The sequence below is a fragment of the Gorilla gorilla genome, chromosome 3 (assembly GCF_029281585.2).
Source record: "Gorilla gorilla gorilla isolate KB3781 chromosome 3, NHGRI_mGorGor1-v2.1_pri, whole genome shotgun sequence".
Lineage (NCBI taxonomy): Eukaryota > Metazoa > Chordata > Mammalia > Primates > Hominidae > Gorilla > Gorilla gorilla.
Window position 1 is genome coordinate 127,498,206 of NC_073227.2, and position 20,300 is coordinate 127,518,505.

Here is a 20,300-nt window from a genome sequence, read left to right on the forward strand (position 1 = left end):
GCTGGAATTACAGGCACCTGCCACCTCGCCCGGCTAATTTTTGTATTTCAGTAGAGACGGGGTTTCACCATGTTGGCCAGGCTGATCTCGAACTCCTAACCTCAAGCAATCTACCTACCTCAGCCTCCCAAAGTGCTGGGATTACAGGCATGAGCCACTGTGCCTGGCCACAACACTTTTTATTTATTTATTTATTTATTTATTTATTTATTTATTTATTTATTTTCACATATGAGTGAGATCATGTGGTATTTGCCTTTCCAAGCATGGCTTATTTCACTTAACATGATGTCATCCAGGTCTATTCATGTTACAAATGGCAAGATTTAATTTTTATGGCTGAATGGTATTCCACTATGTATAAATACCATGTTTTCTTTACCCATTTATCCTTTTTCAGACACTGGGGTTGATTCCATATCTTGATTATTGTAAATAGTGCTACAATAAACATGGAAGGGAGTATGGGTATCTCTTCAACATACCAATTTTATTTTCTTTGGATATATACCAAGTAGTGGGGTTGCTGGATCACATGCTATTTCCATTTTTAATTTTTGGAGGACTATTTATACTGTTTCCCATAGGAGCTGTGCTGATTTGCAATTCCACCAACAGTTTGCAAGCGTTACCTTTTCTCCACATCCTTGCCAAACTTGTTTATTTTGTCTTTTTCCTAATAGCCATTTAAACTGAAGTGAAGTTTCATCTCATTGTGGTTTTGATTTTCATTTATCTGATGATTAGTGATGTTGAGCATTTTGTCATATAACTGTTGGCCATTTGCGTGTCTTCTTTTGAGAAATGTTTATTCAGGTTTTATCCATTTATAATTCAGATTATTTGCTTTTTTGTTATTGAGTTTTTTAACATCTTTATATATTTTGAATATTATCTCCTAATCAGATGCATAGTTTGCAAATAGATTTTCCCATTCTGTAGGTTGTCTATTTGTTAATTGTCTTCTTTGCTGTGCAAAAGTCTTTCAGTTTGATGCAATCCCATTTGTCTACTTTTGCTTTCATTGCTTGTTTTTTTGAGGTGTTATTTTAAAAATCCTTGCCCAACCCAATGTCATGGCATTTCCCCTATGTTTTCTTTTAGAAGTTTTAAAGTTTTGTGTTTTCGATAGAAGTTTTTAATGGATTTGGGGTTTATTTTTGTATATGGTGAGAGGTAGGAGTCTATTCTCACTCTTTTTTTTTTTTTTTTTTTTTGAGGCGGAGTCTTGCTCTGTCACCCAGGTTGGAGTGCAGTGGTGCGATCTCGGTTCACTGCATGCTCCGCCTCCCGGGTTCATGCCATTCTGCTGCCTCAGCCTCCCAAGTAGCTGGGACTGCAGGCACCTGCCAACATGCCCGGCTAATTCTTTTGTATTTTTAGTAGAGACAGGGTTTCACCATGTTAGCCAGGGTGATCTCGATCTCCTGACCTCGTGATCTGCCCGCCTCAGCCTCCCAAAGTGCTGGGATTACAGGCGTGAGCCACCGCACCAGGCCCCGAGTATATTCTCATTCTTCTGCACATGACTATTCAATTTTCCCAGGACCATTTATTGAAGAGACTGTCTTTTTCCCAATGTGTGTCTTTACATTTTTGTCAAAAATTAGTTGGCTATAGATACATAACTTTATTTCTGGGTTCTGTATTCCGTTCCACTGGTCTATGTATCTGTTCTGTTTTTATGCCAATACCATGATTTTTTTAGTTACTATAGCTTTATAGTATATTTTGAAATCAGGTAGCATAATGCCTCCAGCTTAGTTCTTTTACTCAGAATTGCTGTGGCTATCAGGATCCATATGAATTTTAGGATAGTTTTTTCTATTTCTAAGAAGAATGTCATTGGTATTTTCAAAAGTATTGCATTAAATCTGTAGATCACTTTGGGAAGTATGGTCATTTTAAGAATATTAATTATTTTTATCCATAAACATGGAATATCTTTACATTGTGTCTTCTTCAACTTATTTCATCAATGTTTTATAGTTTTCAAGGTAGAGGTTTTTCTTTTTTATTTATTTGGTTAAGTTTATTCCCAGGTATCTTTTTTTTTGTAGCTATTGTATGTGTTAACTTTCTTGATTTTTTTTTTTTAGATAGTTCACTATTAGCATAGAGAAATGTTACTGATTTTTGTGTGTTGATTTTGTATCCTGCAACTTTACTGAAAGGTTTTCCTCTAAGATGTCTTGTTTCATCACTCATATTCAACATAGTACTAGAAGTCCTAACCAGTGCAATTAGGCAAGAAAAATAAATAAAAAGCATCCAAATTGGAAAGGAGGAAGTAAAATTGTCATTGTTTAAAGATTACATAATCATTTTATATAGCAGACCCCAAATAATTTACCAAAAACTACTAGGACTAATAAATAACACTATAATTTTGGATACAAAACGTTCTGCATTTGTTAAAACTCAGAGAACTTCACAACACAAGTAGTGAACGTTATATGCAAGCTAAAAAAATATTTAAGAGGTCAGAGGATTTCAGACTAAAATGAATGCAGAATGTGTCACAATAATCTAACTACGTAACAAATGTATGAAAGAACCTCACTGAAGGGTGGTGGGGGCAGAGGTACTGACCCTAAGTAACTTTAGAAATGGGTAGAGTCTGTATGACTAAAAGCAGCAGAAACTGCATAATCACTGGATTCTAGTTGATAGGGTTATTTTCCAGGAGAGTAGTAAAGAATTCTGATACTGCTATATATGTATGCTAGAATTGAACAGTTAGGTAAATGGATGGTGGATGGTGGGAGCCAGGCTTCTCATTGTTGGAGTGGGAGTTCACAGATGTGCACGGGGAAGAAGTGAAAATGATTCATGTGGTGAAAGATTAGAATTGAAGACATTAGCATTAGCTCATATTTAGCTTAATATAGATACAGGTAGGTATATATAAATATTTATATATGCAGATATCCAATTAAATATTTAGATATGTGTATATATATGGGTTAGGCCTGTAGTACCCACATTGTGGATTCTAATATCAATAAAATGAACCAGGACTCTTCAGAGAAGAATCCTAAAATTCTACAATCCAATTTTAGGATTCTAAAACTGGAGCAGAAAATATACAATGTAAGTGAAGAACATTTTATAAAACCAAAAAGTAAGGAAGTGCTAAAAAACAAAAAAGAAAAAACCTGCAGTGATGGGCATATGTCAGATAACATAGGAGTTAAAAAAGAGCCCACAATGGTCACAGCTGGAACAATCCGAGCAGGAAAATAAAGTAGTATTGGATTACAACCCAAATTATAAAATAAATATCCATGAGTCCAAACTGATATAAATGAATGATAAAATATAAAAAATACATGGGGAAAGAGAAAAGTGTCCTGTAAAGAAGAATTTCAAATAATTCACATAGGAGCCCCACTCCTCAAGTGCAGACCATTCGTATGATTTCTTTCTAAAGCGTGCAGTATGGAGAGTTGAGAGAGGGTTTGAGAAAATAGTAACTTCAGACAGTGAAGAAACTTGGCAAAGACGACCTCAGCCGAATGACAAAGGTTAATGTGAACAGTAGTAAGTTATGTTAATTGTATGAATCCTCCAAATGATGTGATACAAATGGCACTTTACCTCTGTGACCTTTCTCCGAAATACTCATAATCCCAGTATAATCATGACAAAAACATCAGACAACTTCCAATTAAGGGACATTCTAGAAAATACCTGACCAGTGCTCCTCAAACTGTTAAGGTCATCAAAAACAAGAAAGGCTGAGAAACTATCTCAGCCAAGAGGAGCCTAGAGAGACATAATTAAATGTAATGTTGTATTCTGAGTAGAATTCTAGAACAACTAAAAAAGGACACTGGGCAAAAGGAAGTCTGAATAAAATATGGATTTTTGATATAATAATCTATTAATATTGGTTCATTAATTATAACAAATGTACAAATTAATTATAACAAATGTACCATTCTAATGTAAGATGTCAATAACAGGGGAACCTGGTTATGCGGAACTTATCGCTAACTTTGTAGTTCTTTGGTAAATCTAAAATTATTCTACAGAAAAAATTTTATTTTTTGTAAAAGAACTAGCTGGAGATCACGTGACTGAAAAAAGTATAAAGGAAATAAGACCTTCCACTACAGAGTATAAACACCTTCTCCGAAACTTAATTTTGAAGTAAGTGACGTTTCTCCGAAATACTCATAATCCCAGTATAATCATGACAAAAAACATCAGTCAACTTCCAATTAAGGGACATTCTAGCAAATACCTGACCAGTGCTCCTCAAACTGCTAAGGTCATCAAAAACAAGAAAGGCTGAGAAACTATCTCAGCCAAGAGATAGTTTGAAGAACAATTTTGAAGAAACAATTTTGAAGAAACAAACTTACTTCAAAATTAAGTATGAACACCACTTCACAGTTGTAGAAACTATTATTACAGACATCTGTAATATCAAAAGTAAATGTATGTTTTCCAAATGTTTTCAACACTTAATCAAGTATTTACATTTACATTTTAGAATAATTTCTCTATTCAAGATTTCTCACATGCTTATACTCTAGAAATAAGTTTTTAAATGATAATATCATATATACTTTTATGTGTTAGTAATCCTGAAACTCATAGGAACACTTAATTTATCTTTCTCTTATGCTAACAACTGGTAATATTAATAAGTATTAAAATACTAAAATTTAGTCTAATAGTTACAGGCAACAAAGCATATTTATTTGTTTAAAAAATCCAGGCTTAAAAAATGAGATCAAGGAAAAAAGATTAAAAACAAGGAAATAGTCAGTTGATAAGCCTAAAAAGTGGTTTAAAAACATTTTAAATGACAATTTAAAAAAGTTTTATGCAGCAATTGGCAATCTACTACGTGCAATCTTTAAACAAAAAATAAATCTTAAAATAATTTGAAATGCATTATTAATTAAAATTAGGGAAAATGTTTATGTATGACTAAAGAAAGATAGCTTTACACATCTCTGAAATAGTCTGAGATCACTAAATGCATATATTTATTTATTTATTTAGAAACATTTATAGTCAACTACAGATAAAATAGATGATTTCTAAGTTGCCCTAAATTTCTAGCTAAACTAAAAAGGCAAAAAACAAAACAATAAAACCTCTGATGTAAGGTCAATAGTGAAAATGCAGATCAGAAATCACTATTTTATTATCGCTATCAATTATATTGAAATCAGTTGATATCATTTTCAAAAGACAAAGGAAAGTAGATAAAGGGAAGCCATAAAGGTGGAGGCAGGTGCTTTTGTAATTCATTAGCTATATTTGTTACAGCCTTTGAAGACAGATATGACAAGCATGATTATGACTTTCCTTTGAGGCCCACATTCAATGGCAGATTAGTAACCTGATAAGTTTTCTATATTTATCTTCATAACAGAGATCCATTTTCAAATCAGCCCACACAAAGCATGGTTTCTTTTATGTTATTGCAACATCCAGTGATAGGATAGGCCATCTGGAGAAATTGGCTGGAGTATGCTGATTACTCAAGAGATACATGTAATGAATAGTTGTTACCCCTATGGAGCTGCTAGGAGGCCAGTGAAATTTTTCCTGAATGGCGAGTTAGTTAGTTAGAATAACTTCTCTCAGATTAAACTATTGCTCTTTTAAGGGAGAAGAGTGTCTTCTTTTGTTTGCTTACGTGAATCAATGGAGAGTAAAGGACAACAGAGCATTGAGCTCAGTTCACATTTTGCTATGCATAGTAGGAAAGGGTATGGGTGAGTAAGTTGTCTTAAAGGCATATATGGATATTCTAATTATTACTTCAAGGAAGTATACTTCCTGTTCCTTGGACTGGTGAAAATCCAGTCAGTTTCAGCCTAGACATAAGGAAATGGGCCGGAGTATGCCCACCATAGAAAGACACAAGTCACTTCTGAAATGCACGCTAATTTTTCTGCTTTTGTCCAGGGTTTCTTCTTTCTAAGAAAAGAAATGTACTTTCTTATCTTCTATTTTGTAGTTATCAGTTAGGAAATTTTTGTTGATCATCCCTCATATGTTAACACTCTTCTGGGCACCAGACCACATGGGCTGCCATTTTTGCTCTGTGGAAAGAGGAGCATAGCCGGAAGAGGCAAACATGAGAGCAGATTCTTCTGCCATGCCAAAATGAAATTTCTCTCTAATCTGAGCCACATAGAGAAACAAAAGCCTATCCTTTTTGTTATCAACTTGGATGTAGAGGTAGGTCAGAAATATTTACTGAGTCCCATTGACCAGTGCTTAACATTTGGACAGAAAAATTTACTAAAATATTTGTGTTTCTCCTTCATACATTTTCTTTTTCCATTTCCCTGGATTAGTTTTTTGCCTTGGGTACATTTGCAGGCCATAAAGCAGAAGCTGGCTAAATCAATGTTTTACTACCTTTTGGGGAAAAATTAATTGAAGAGAATGTGCCATGTATTCCAGAGGGAAGGGGAGTGACTCTCTGGATGGGAGAGATAAGATTCCCAAAAAGTGGAGAGAGATAAGAATATCTGAGTTTTAACTAAAACCTGATCAAGTGGCAAGGTCTCAGACAGAAATGTCTGTATTGTATACTGATATGGTTTGTTTGTGTCCCCACCCAAATCTCATCTTGAATTGTAGCTCCCACAATTCCCACACGTCACGGGGGGGACCCAGTGGGAGGTGAATCATGGGAGCAGGTCTTTCTCATGCTATTCTCATGATAGTGAACAAGTCTCATGAGAGCTGATGGTTTTAAAAAGAGGAGTTCCCCTGCACAAGATCTCTCTCTTTGCCTGCTGCCATCCACATAGATGTTACTTGCTCCTCCATGCCTTCTGCCATGATTGTGAGGCCTCCTCAGCTATGTGGAATTGTAAGTCCAATAAACCTCTTTCTTTTGTAAATTGCCCAGTCTAAGGTGTGTCTTTATCAGCAGCATGAAAATGGACTAATACATATACTCACCAAGGCCTAACTTTAGGGATCATTGTTCCCAGTCTTACTGAAGATTCACCCTCATTCCCAAATCAGTGAAGAAACTGTGAACCTGTCACAGTCTGAGAGACCAAAGAGACCAGAGTAATAAACTTCTCACCAGTGACTAGGAGGATCCTCCCACAACTCCTTTCTGCTCTGGATGCCCCTTTTCTCAACCTTGATGGAGGAGCACATTGCAGACAGAGGAGTAAACCTCCCTGATAACTCAAAGTCCCTTCACACTGGGAGTCAAATTTCAGTTGAAAAAGAAAAGGAAGAAATGCGAGAACTTCTTTTTCACAGCTGTATTAGTTTTTAGAATTTCTTCATACTTACTACTCACAGATTGTCTCACTTAACTCTCAAAGCAATTCATGACATAAGCATTGCTATCCCTTTTATCTCCTGAATAACTATGATAGCTATATATGGCTTTTGTTTGGAGCCTGAGGTACACAGAGTTAGTTTAATTATAATCCTTGGCTCATGACACACTCTTCTCATTGTTCCGAATTGTCCCTTTTTGTGTAGGTAACAATTTTTAGTTACTTTTAATTATACAATAAGCACACATAAGCCCACCATTCAAAATAAAAACTAGGATCTTGACGTACACCTAATTACCTGCCCAATACCATCTCTCTGCTTCCCCTATCCAAATAACCACCACCTCAAATCCTGTTTCATTTGTCCCCCGCATCCTTTTTTATATGGTTTTACTACCTATCTTTATTTTCCTAAAATGTTTATTTTTATTTTTATTCTTTTTAAGTTACAAAAAGGATATCATGCTCTATGTCAACTTTTGGAACTGACTTTTCATATTTAATATTATGTGGCTATGTTTCATTCATATTACTGCGTGGGACTGTAATCCATTCATTTGACAGCTATACAATAATCTATTGTGTGACTGTATCATACTTATTCATCCCCTCCCGCAAAGGGCATTTGGTTTGCTTCCAAGTTTTGCTATTATAAACAGTATTGTTAAGAATTTTTTTTTTTGTATATGTCTCTTACTGAACATTAGACTCACACCTCTGTTTCCCACTGCTCCACACCCCAGCATTCCACTTTCAGACGAGCATTTCTAACACATGCACCTTGGCTGGAATTCAGGGGAGTTGCACACAGAGGACCTGCTCCATAGAGAGGCCATATGGAAAAGCGATATGATTCTATGAGAGGAAAAGGAAAAAGTATCAAAATGGAGAGAAAACAATGGTGACCATAAGCAAAAATAAATAAGTCAGCCTCCACCCTGAAGTCTATCAGTGTTCTATGATGTGGGCCATGGATTTGAGAAAAAGCAAAATAAGTTAAAAAGTGAGGCATCTCATAGCCCTGGGGTCTACAGGGGAAGTAGAACAGCCTCAGAAATGAGGGAGCAAGTGTCAGAGTAGGCAGCTTGGAAAAGCCTAGAGAAAGACCTACAACCAGGCTCTGCAAGCTTGGGCCAGTGTGCTCAAAACCACACTTTTGTTGCCACGGGGAATAAGCCAATGTTCTCTTTTCTTACGCCATCCTCACAATTACCCTTAACAAATTTTAATCATCTATATTACTATGGTGAGACTATCCATCCCACATTTCAGATATTTCCAGGAAAGTGGAGGTGGAAAAAACCAGTTTGGCAACATTGCATGAATCTAATTACAGAATAAAATGTCTGTAAGTAATTACTATCATAGATGCGGCAAAAATAGACCTGAGCCCATCAGTAATTTTTTTCAACATTCTAATTTTCTCAGTGTTAAGCTCACCCTTAGGCATAAACCAGAAGGCCTCTCATGAGACGGCTCTTGCTTATCCTTCTAACTTCATCTTCCACCCTATGATCACAAGGTCCAAATAGTCTAGTTAGAGAGAGCTAATGCTGATCCCTAAAGTCATCATGATTAGTCGAGCCTCCTCTGTTTATGCCGTTCCTACTGTCTAAAATACCCTTTCCCATCTCATCCAGTAATTTCTAAGTGGTCTCCAAGAATCATTCCCTTCTTGTACCGTTTGCTTTCCCTGTGCCCTTCATTAGTCCCTTAGATCTTTTCTCTCTCCCTTCTTTCCCTCCTCTATATTTCCAGCTTCAGTCTAAGGCATACAAAACAGGCCACCACATCATAAATATACTCTTAGATTGACCCCAGTCAAATTCGCTTTTCCTCCTATTAGATTTTGTTTCTTTTGTGTGATGGATATGGTAAATGACATCCAGTTGACAATCCACAAAGGTTGATAGAGTAGATGTTGTACAGGCCATACTCTACCCATCTTAACTTGTTGGGACACTCTTCTCCCAGATACTGAGAATAATGTGGACTGATGGCTTATACCTGCCACCTTCTCAGGAAAATCACCCTTGATTGACAGAAAGCACCTTTCCAGAATTTGCCTGGGAGGGAGCTATGCCACCCGTTTGCTGTGGTCAGAAAATGACGACACTTTCATACACTGAAGGGGTACGAGATCCCTGCCCCTTCCTTCAATAGGGCAAACACTGCCATCAAATGGATGCTTCAGCATCTGGAGGGTCAGGCCAAGGCTAGACTTTCCTGAGACCACATCCTTTCTCCATCCTTCCTACTCTGAGTCCTTCTCCCATCAGTCCCTTACTGCTTTATTCCTGGAGAGAATATCTTCCATAAAGCACATGCACCCAAATCCCTGTGTTAGGCTCTGTGTGTAGGGAATATGCCTTGAGACAACTGGTCGTCTTATTTAATTGAGTTTCATTGGATTTTAATAATTTGCACAAAAGAAGTATTTGGGCTTAAGCCTCTGTTACCGTAAAATCCCTGTTTTACCGCTATATCAAATATCCCTAATAGTTGGAAAGTTGTGAGCAATAATTATAAGACACAGAAATATATATAACATTATATACAACATAATATATATAATAATATGTATCTGTGTAGTCCTCGCCACTTACTAACAGTAAGATATAGGATAACTTTTTTATCCCCTGAGTCTGGTAAGGGGAGATATACTCATCTGGTAAGGGGAGATATTCATTCCACAGAATTATTAGATGGTTTACAAGAGATAATGCATAAATTATCCTCCACATAATAAGTGCCCAGTAAATAATTTCCAATAATCAACAGTATTGAATAGAACATTTTGATGACAAAGTGTATAGACAGCAGTGCTAAGTAAGACATAAAATAGATAAAGGCAGTTCTCCTGTATTTGGCAGGGCATACACTCAAGGTACAGAAAAGTTAAATGGGATGAAATTTTTATCAATTAGAGACCCTGGGGGTAATTTGTGTCAGCTTATAGAAAAATGTGAGTTTCGAATTTGTGCACTCGTAAATTACAGAAAATAGGCTTATTGTGATTAATGATGTGCTCACCACAGGGTTTATAAACTCACACTTAAGATGATATGTTAGTCTGATTTATTTAAATCTGGAAAAGAGAAAAAGCTGGAAAAGCCTCCCACACTCAGACCACTGAATTAGAGAGATTCTTCCCAGTTGATGTTTGAGTGAGGTCTGGAAAAGGTGTCTATTTTACTCTCAGTCAGGAAGTTTTCCTCCATTTCAAGCAGGCTACTATTCCCGTATACTGCAGGCCAAAGGGAACTGGGTTTTATTTTGAGTACACTGCAAAACTATTTCGTTTGTCAAGAGAAAGGAGGCAAGTTATAAAGTGAAAAAGCAGAGAGGCCTGAAACTGTTTTGTCATCTGTAAAACCAAAAATCCCTAAACCTTAGTTCCAGTTCCAAAATTCTGCCTTTCTAAATCTTCCCAAAATTTTTTTCCCAACATATAAAAAGTAAAAATAAAAGTTCACTGCTTGACTACGTTTACCTAAAATAAACTATTTCTTCATGCTAATGCTTTTTCCCTACTTTCCCCACACCAGCACCAGAGGAGAATGTGCTGACAGCCTGGCTGGGGGTGGGGAGGTGGGGTGGCAAAAGAAAGCAACACATAAAGGAAATGGTTCCAAAGGAAAGTTATTCTCACCTCCCGGTGTTGGGATTGCCTTAAGTAAGCAGCAATAAATCTCAACTATCAGTAAGCAGAAATGATTTCTTTGCCTCAAGTGAAACATGGGTAATTTCCAATGACTGAGAATTAATGATTTTTAAGCTACTGTAGTCTGAAAATATTGTCATTTCAGAGAATAGAACAGCCACAGGAAGTGGACCACACATGGTGTGCCTAGGAAAAAAGAATATAGATTCAGCCTCTGCCAAAATGCAGAAAAAATTGCCTCTTAGAAAGGTCCATTTGATTTAGAGGGGGTTGATTCAGGTTTTTTTTTTCCTTTTTTTTTTTTTTTTAAAAAAATACGCTCTGTTTAACATTGCATGGCTCAGTGGAGAACAAAGAGAAATGACATATTTGGTTTTATTTTCCCAGGATATGAAATGCTGTAGCAAACAAAAAACTTCCAACAAATTTAATCAGGCATTTGAAAGATTGCCCATATTGGAACAATGCATCTCAATATAAATTGGCAAAAATATTTTGATACAACCCTGATAGCTATCTTCTAAACTAAATAATCATGATGTACCACCCGAGGCTTTTAGAAAAATCCTAAGAAAACTGCAAGAAAAAAAATGGCTTCAATTTCTGTCTTCGTGCAGTGTTTCCTTTTTTAGTTTGTTTGGTACTTAAGCATCTTAGTAATTTGTATAAATCCCAGATGATAAAGCAAGATTTTACATGTGAGAGACTCACACAAAATGGCAGTTGTAAATAAAATAAACTGTATGTGGAATGTATCTGAGTAGATGGAGGAATTACTGTGTGTCAACAGATGGAGAAGATCTAAAAATCAAATATGTATAGTATGATAGAAAAGCAGGAGTTAATGGTTGAAACTTTTTTTGTTAAACTGTTTCTTGATCTTGCATGGTTTTCTCAAGAAATCATGATTGTGGTCAACTAAATATTCTCTATTATCATTTCTTTTGCAAGATTAAGGCCATTGGAATGACTCCTCTCTCAGTCTTCAGCCCACAGTCTGCTCTATTTCCTCTAGGCACATATACATACTTATGTATTTTAAAAATAAAAAGTTAATTGAAAAATAAAAATATATATATTTAAATATTAAGATCCCACTTTGAAAAAGCTAAAAGTTTTTTTTAATAAAACCCACTATTGGCTATGGTACAGGGAAATAGATGCTCATTTCCTACTGGTGATATTTATTGATACAAAATTTTTGGAAGGCAATTGGGCAAAAGTAAAGCAAACTCTAACTATATCTACTCTGACTCAGCAATAATCTCATTTCCAGGAATTTATCCTAGACAAATAAATGTAAAAAAAATAGGCATTCAAGAATGCCCTTGCAGCACTGGTTGTAATAATAACAAAAATCACAACAATAGCAACATAAGAGCAACAGAAACAGAAAGCTACCTAAATTTCCATCATCAGGGAACATATAAATTAGATTTGGAAAAATCTATATGATAGTATATATGCAGTCATTAAACATGATGCAGTGGATCTCTGTCTGCTAATAGAAAACATGTCTCCAATATTTATTCTTACATAAACAATAAGCAATGTTTAGAACAGTATACATAGTAAGCACCTCATTTGTGTGTAAGTATATATAAGGATATGCACAGAAGTGCATGTGTATGCACATGATGCTTCAGAAAGCATCGTCTAGAAACCATGTTTTGTGATAATCTTGATGAATAGAACTGAGGTGAGGAAGTTGGAGGACAGTCTAAGTTGAATGGCTCACTTTATTTTATATATCTTTGTGCTGTTTGTATTATTTGCCATATTATATGAATTTTTTTATAATACTGCAATGAAAAGAAAAAAAAGTCCTTTATTTTTAAGATTTTTGCCCACACACAGTATGCAGCTTAGCCAGTTGATCTGACATTTCACATTTCCTTACCTGAAATAGTTATATAATCTTCACATGTAAAAATTCCAGAGGCTTTTTTCCTTTTACATATCATTTGTTAACATGCTGAACAAAAGGTATATCAGCCCTGATCCCTGAGAACCTCATTGTTTACCTTTTCCAGCAAGAAAGTACCCGTTTATCACTACACATTATTTCCTATTTCTTAGCCAATTTCCTATTCGTGACAAAACATTTTCCCCAGTTTCATAGTGACACAAGTTTTTCCCAATGACTTTGATACAGAATATTCTTAAAGGCTTTTAAGAAGAAAAATAGATTACATTTTCAGTTTATCCTTCATCCACAGTCATGTACGAATTTTCTTTAAAGAGACTACATGATGGGATCAGGTATAATTTCCCCTTGCTAGTGGCATTGCTGTCCTGGGAGTTTAAACATCCACTTATCTTATTTTTAATCTTCACTAATTTGACTACCTTCATGAACATGACATAGATTAATGTCTATTTTCACAGTCACTTCTGGGCCCCTTTTCATAGATAAATGCTAACTTGATCATCAACGAGCCCTTATAATGTTGTTATCTGCCACTTCAGTTGCCTCATTTTGTTCTCTGACATTTGAACATTGAGCTTCTTCAAAATTATCAGTATTAGATACCTAATTCTGACCATTTCCATCTAGTTTTTCAATTCGACATAGATGTTTATGTGGAGGAATGAGTGTTAGACATTAATCATTTCAATTGATATTTATCGGGAATAAAGCATGTGCCCGACATTTTAATTGTTGCTGGGAATACTAGTGCTGTGTCGAAAAGAATGTGAACCAGGTTCAGACAAAGGTTGAACATGGGCGCACACTCAGCTATGTAAGACCCCGGCCCCAAGTACACTTGTCATCTTTTTTTTTTTTTTTTTTTTTTTTTGAGACGGAGTCTCGCTCTGTCGCCTAGGCTGGAGTGCTGTGGCGTGATCTCGGCTCACTGCAAGCTCCGCCTCCCAGATTCACGCCGTTCTCCTGCCTCAGTCTCCCAAGTAGCTGGGACTACAGGCGCCCGCCACCACGCCCAGCTAATTTTTTTGTATTTTTAGTAGAGACGGGGTTTCACCGTGTTAGCCAGGATGGTCTCAATCTCTTGACCTCGTGATCCGCCCGCCTGGGCACCGCAAAGTGCTGGGATTACAGGCGTGAGCCACCGCGCCCGGCCCACTTGTCATCTTTCTTCTGGAAAGGAACTGGCCTGTTTATATGCCTATTCTTTCATGATTCAAACCCTGCTATGTTGCTAATCATGGTTGAGTTCCCTGACCAACTTTCTCTCTCATTAACTCTCTTCCTATTTGCTTTTATCCAAGACCAGGAGCTCCATGTTTATCAAATCAGTATGGTAACGTATCTCTAGTGGCTCTTACAAAAATGGTTTTCACACTTTTCATCCTAGACAATACTTAATTTAAATAAATCATGTATAATGATAGCTCAGCAAAAAGGCGCAAGTCTTTTGACCTAAAAGGAATATATTTTTCCTAATATCTGGCTTACTGCCACTAATTTTGTCCTTATTAAACCAACTTGGTATGGAAATCTTCCCCTAAAATTTTTTGTAGTCCAGTCTTAAGCAAAGAATATATTCATATATCTTCCGGCAATTATGTAGAAATAATCTTTAATGTTTGATTTCTGTATATTGATTAAAAAACTTTACTTCCTCCTTATAGTGGGAAATTGTTTATAGTAATTATTTTTAAACCTATTTTCCCATGTTTCTTTTACAGAGTGACATGAAAGGAAAACTATTATTATACACTTACATTTTCATATATTTCTCCAGATAACCAGTCATGTTCCACTCTAGACCTAATTAGGCATAGTAGTGATTAAATCATAATAAAAAGGAAATTCTTGTGTTTGAAATGTACCAAGGTAGATATTATAATAGACAGTATTTAAGCAACAATGCCCCCGCTAAAATATTTTTCTTTTCCCTCCATTGTATCCCCAATAGTTGCTAATTTCTTCTGTTTTTTCTTGATCTATACTCCCTGATTTTCCATTCCTTTTCATTCTTCAGTCATCAACCCAATACAGCCTCTGCTCCCTCATACTTGAGACTCTTACAAGCGCCTCCCTTAACTGTTATCCTTCCTCCTTTCTCTTCCATTTTTAGTTATCTGGCAATGCCTCTGGATTAGTCTTTCAAATGCAGTGCTCTCCTGAGTGACTAATTATTGCCTCCAAGACAAATTATAATGTGATAACTAGTGATGTGAAGCCCTCTACATCTACCTGTCACACATCTTTCCTGGTTTATTTTGCATTCTTCCTTAAGATCTACCAAGTTCCCAGCTCTGTGTTTAACACCTAGAAAGCACTGAATAAATATCTGTGAATGAATGAATGAATGAATGAATGAATGAATGAATGAAAGTTTTCTGTTTCTTACATACTTTATCCATTCTACCAGCAACATCTTTACATTTCTTCTATATAGCCAAATCCTAAGTTGCGTATGGGCCTAGTGTTGTAAAATTTATAGTGTTCTGTCTACAGTGATGTCTCCTTTCTATGAACCCATGAGCTTCACTTCTTCTTTGGGAAATAAATTCCAGTAGATAAAAGACAGAAGTGATATCCACTAAATTTATTTAGCCTGGAATAATATAATATGTATTTAGCTGTTACAATACAGGCAACTAAAATCTGAAATCTGTTATAGGCTCAGAGTTATAGTAACATCACTGATGACCCAAATATCTCTTTTATGAGTCTATGACTCACCCTCTTGCCAAAAACTTTGGCCAAAAAATACAGAGAAAAAATCGTTCGAAATTGCTTTCATCAAAAATGTAAATTATCTGCCTGGATTTGTGGGCATTGCAGCTTTCAAATAAAAGTGTGTAGGGATATAAGAAGAATGAGTTCAAAAGAATCTTTAGATGTGTGAAGAAATGTATACTCTATTCTTTTCCCCCACCCCCAAGGAAATAGTATGCAGCCAAATCTTCTTTTGTGGATAGACTGAGGGGCATGTAAGGGTTTTTTTGTGGATAGACTGGGGATCAGACATTTTAAGTTTGCTTGGGTTTTAAGTGAGCCATTCAACTCCTGGAGTGTCTCATTTTATAAAGATAATTATATCCTGCTCTTCACATTGAGCCTGGAAGGAGAGACACTTCACCTTCTGACCTGTGCCTCCCCGAGGTGTTCTGATGTTTGAATGGGGATGGGAATGAGAACTTACTCCAGCTTTCATGCTATACCATACAAAATAACTCTCCTCTCTATCAGGATTTAGAAAAATCTAACTTTTAAGCATAACAAACCCCCTTTTCCTGGTTATATAGTATAGGAATGACCAGGATGCCGTATGAGACATAGAGTAGTGGACACTTTCTTCCCACTCACAGCCATCTGAAGCATCATTCAATATTATAACTAGCGTCACATCACCACTTGGATCAAAAGCCTCACATAGCTTCTCATTTGGGACATCACAGAAAGACTTTCTGTTGCTTTTTTTTTTTTTTTTTTTTTTGAGACAGAGTCTTGCTCTGCCACCCAGGCCGCAGTGCAGTGGTGCGATCTCGGCTCACTGCAAGCTCTGCCTCCCGGGTTCAGGTCATTCTCCTGCCTCAGCCTCCTGAGTAGCTGGGAGTACAGGCGCCCACCACCATGCCCGGCTAATTTTTTGTATTTTTAGTAGAGACAGGTTTTCACCATGTTAGCCAGGATGGTCTTGATCTCCTGACCTCGTGATCCGCCTGCCTTGCCCTCCCAAAGTGCTGGAATTACAGGCGTGAGCCACCGCGCCCGGCCACAGAAAGACTTCTTATAAGGTCAAATATTCAACTGTTCACAATGTGAATTCCGACCTACCTGTTCAGTCTCATCTCTCACTGCTTTCTCAGTACATTGTACCAGACTATTTGCATTGCCCCAGGCACTGCATGTGTTTTATGACTGAGTTTTTCCCATACCATTTCCTCTAAGAATAGTGTCTTTTTCTCGACTGTTTTTGAGCCATTAAAGTGCTAAGCATCTTTCAAGTTTCAACCTAATTATCAAATCCTTTGCAAGGCCTTCTTTAATTCTGTTGTCTAAGTAATCACTCTTCCTCTACCTCCTGATATTTTACAAATACTTCTATTATGAAATCATGAGAAATACAATATTTTCTTTGGCCCAAAGCAATTTGTAGCCTGTTTGTTCAAAGAGCGTGAGGCCACATCCTAACTGTTACAATGGCTCTAAAAGTTATAGGGTAAAGTCACTGACGTTTTGAAGCAAATATACCATTAGCACTAAATTTTGTTTCACTATTCTTTTTAAACTACTGATAGATTTGCATGACATAAAATTACCATGCCAAAATAACGCTAAATAATACTGAGCTTGTTGCAATTGTGACCTAAACTCATCACATCTATCTCTTTCTTATACTGCCACATCCATGTAGCCTGATTCTGTCTCCTAAATTCAGTGGCTCAACCAGCCTTAAATGATATCTATGATATTATATGAGTATTATGAGATCACAAGGATGAATAAATATATTCACTGTTCATGTAGTTCATAGACAATCCAGGAAAAGAATATACATCTAATTCAATACGGTAAGTGCAATCATTGAGTCAGAGAGTCCAGAGAGGGGAATGGTTAATTGTCTCTGATTTTGAAGATTAGGTAGTGGTAAACAACGAGAGTCAGGGAATATTTCACAGAAGGTAAGGTTTGAACTGGGAAATTTTCCAGGTGGACAATAGGATAAAAAAACATCCAAGCAGAAGGAATATCATGTACAAGGCTGCAGAGTTTAGTAGCAGCATGGGCTGTTATTCAGTGCCAGGGAAGCTTAGGAAGCAAGAATGGCACAGCAAGATGTACGGCTGAAGGCATAGGCTGGAGCCACATCACAAGGGCCTGTTCACCAAGCCAAGGAATTCAGGCTTTAACTTTCAATGCTATAGATAGCAATCTAATGGTTCTAGGCAGGGGAGTTACATACTTGGCATTGTATTTGGATGATATTGAGGCCAGAGGAAGAGACACCAACCAGGAGGCCTTGACAGTAATCTAGAAAAAAATTGAAGAGTATCAAAATTTGAATAGAAACAAAGGGGAAGAGAGAAAGGAAAAACGTACTCATTTAAAGGTAGCAGTACAAGTTCTTAGAATTGGGCTGTTTTTGGGTAGTGCCAGGATGGCCAAGAGAAATCTAGCTTTTTAGTTCAAATGTCTGGTGGTGGCAGAAAAAGACCCTACATTCAGCAATGGACAAGCTGTGTCTGAGGAATCCGTATTCACCTTTGATGTGCTCATGCTGATCCCCCAAACGGCTTATTTTTAAAGCCATGCTGGGGGTGGGGTTAGAAATGATAAGAAGGAGTAGAAGGAAACAAGTCCACATAATCCCCTCATTCATTTGTTCTGATTCCAACATTCAAGCTTTTGGAATGATAGGTTTTGAAACCACCAAAATAAACATCTAATATAAAGATAAGGAATAGTTTGCCTTTTATAATCCTGAACATGCTTCTTTCTGGCTCCCAAATGGAAGTCTGTCCAGTCAGTGCTCCTTCTGTTGAAGGTGGAATGGGGAAGCTGCTATTTGTTAAATGTTAAATCTTACATAAATTGTGCCTTAATTTCTATAATAAACCTCCGCAAATTGGTATTGTTATTCCAGTTTTACAGATGAGAAACCCAAATCTCAGAAAAGTTAGTAGACATTCTCATAGTCCCCCATCTGGTAAGCGGTAGAGACTAGGTGTAAATCTACATCTGTCTGATTTCAAAGTTCATGCTTCTTTTATTATACGATGTCAGATGTTGAGTATTTAAAGAATATTTTGGCTCCAGAAATCAGGCTTAGGAAAAGTTGATTATGAGGAAACTAAAGAGCCACCCTGTCCCTTAAGCTATAATATACTCTAAAAAGCATTCCTCTACAGGAGCATTTCTGCCAAGTGTTCACACTCAATTTCAGAAATGATCACACCTATCTTATTTCATTGAAGAAATCCTGATAATCTGCTGAAGCTAAACAAAAAAAACCCTACAAATCAAATGATAAATGATCAATCAGAAAAATGTAATTGTTATGAAAAACCTCTTGCAAATTTTTATGAAGTTATATCCACCAGTTGAGAAGTACTCCACACACATTTTTTTAATTGGACTGCCAATCAGCCAATACTAACTTCCAGTGCTCCTCAACTCTGGCAATTCTCAGCCCTAAAAGAACTGGGATGACTAAAGAGGACATATTTCTCTTGGAATCCGTGTATTAAGAAATCAAAATGCCATTTAAATCAAGAATAAACCTACTTAATTGATAGATTACTATATTCCATGCCTTAATCAGGATTCTCTGTTCATACTAATTCTATCCAGCATAGCACATTGATACCTCACCTTTATTTCTGGGAAACTTCAAAGCAGCCTTCACATACATGGGAAGACGTGAGGGGTAAAATAACTGTTTGGACAAACGTTTGCATTCCCTTAATCGTTCTAACCACACTACAAAACATATGTCAAAATTTTAAAGAGAACAGAAACTTTTAATGCTTTGTGCAATGTACACAGTTCCTGAGCTTTGATGTTTCTATTTCTGCCCTTTATTTGTACAAAATTGTCTGGTTAAAAAAAAATCTTTTATGTCTCATTACTGACCTGTCAAACATTATTTTAACTTAAAGAACAGGTGACGCCTTGCAGTAAACCTTTAAAAGCCTCTTGTTTAAAAACAATATACCATTATACTGTACATATTTAATATGGTTATTTTTTATTACAAGGAACATGTCACTGAGAGAAACTTTATACATAGGATTTTACATTGGAATGAATGTAGCCACATAAGAGTTCAGCCGCTGCTGTCTCTTGGGCTGATGCTGAGTGCCTGGTGTCTCAGGAAGTTCAGAGCCTTTGAAAACCTTAGGGAAGTCAAAGCCATCTTCACTCCCTTTCAGGCCTCACATTAACACCTCAAATTATTCTCTTTACACCATTTTATAACTTTCACAAATTTCAAGTAATCATTTAACTCCTGAATCATTTTTTTTTCTTCAGAATGAATTAAACATTTCTTTCAGGTACCATTTCTTTTGACTGCATAAAAATTACTCCCTCTCCACCAACACCACCAACTCCTACATTTTTTTTTCACTGTTTGGCAAGCATTGACTTGATTTCCCTTCCTCTCCCCCCAACTCCCCTTGCCAGTTTGGTACCCCTCCGGAACAGACTGTTTGAAGTGTTTCCCAACAGCCTCATTGAGGAGGAGGTAACAATGCACAGAAATGCTGTGTGACTTAGTGAGCTTGAAAGATCTGGACATCAGAGGGAAGGAAGTCGGGGATCTGCATAAAAGAGGTTTTCTTCATGATTACACTGAAAGGAATTGTTCTGGAGGAAGTGATACATGTTCCCATTCCTGGGGGTAGGGTTATACTGAAAGGCAGAAGGTAGCAGG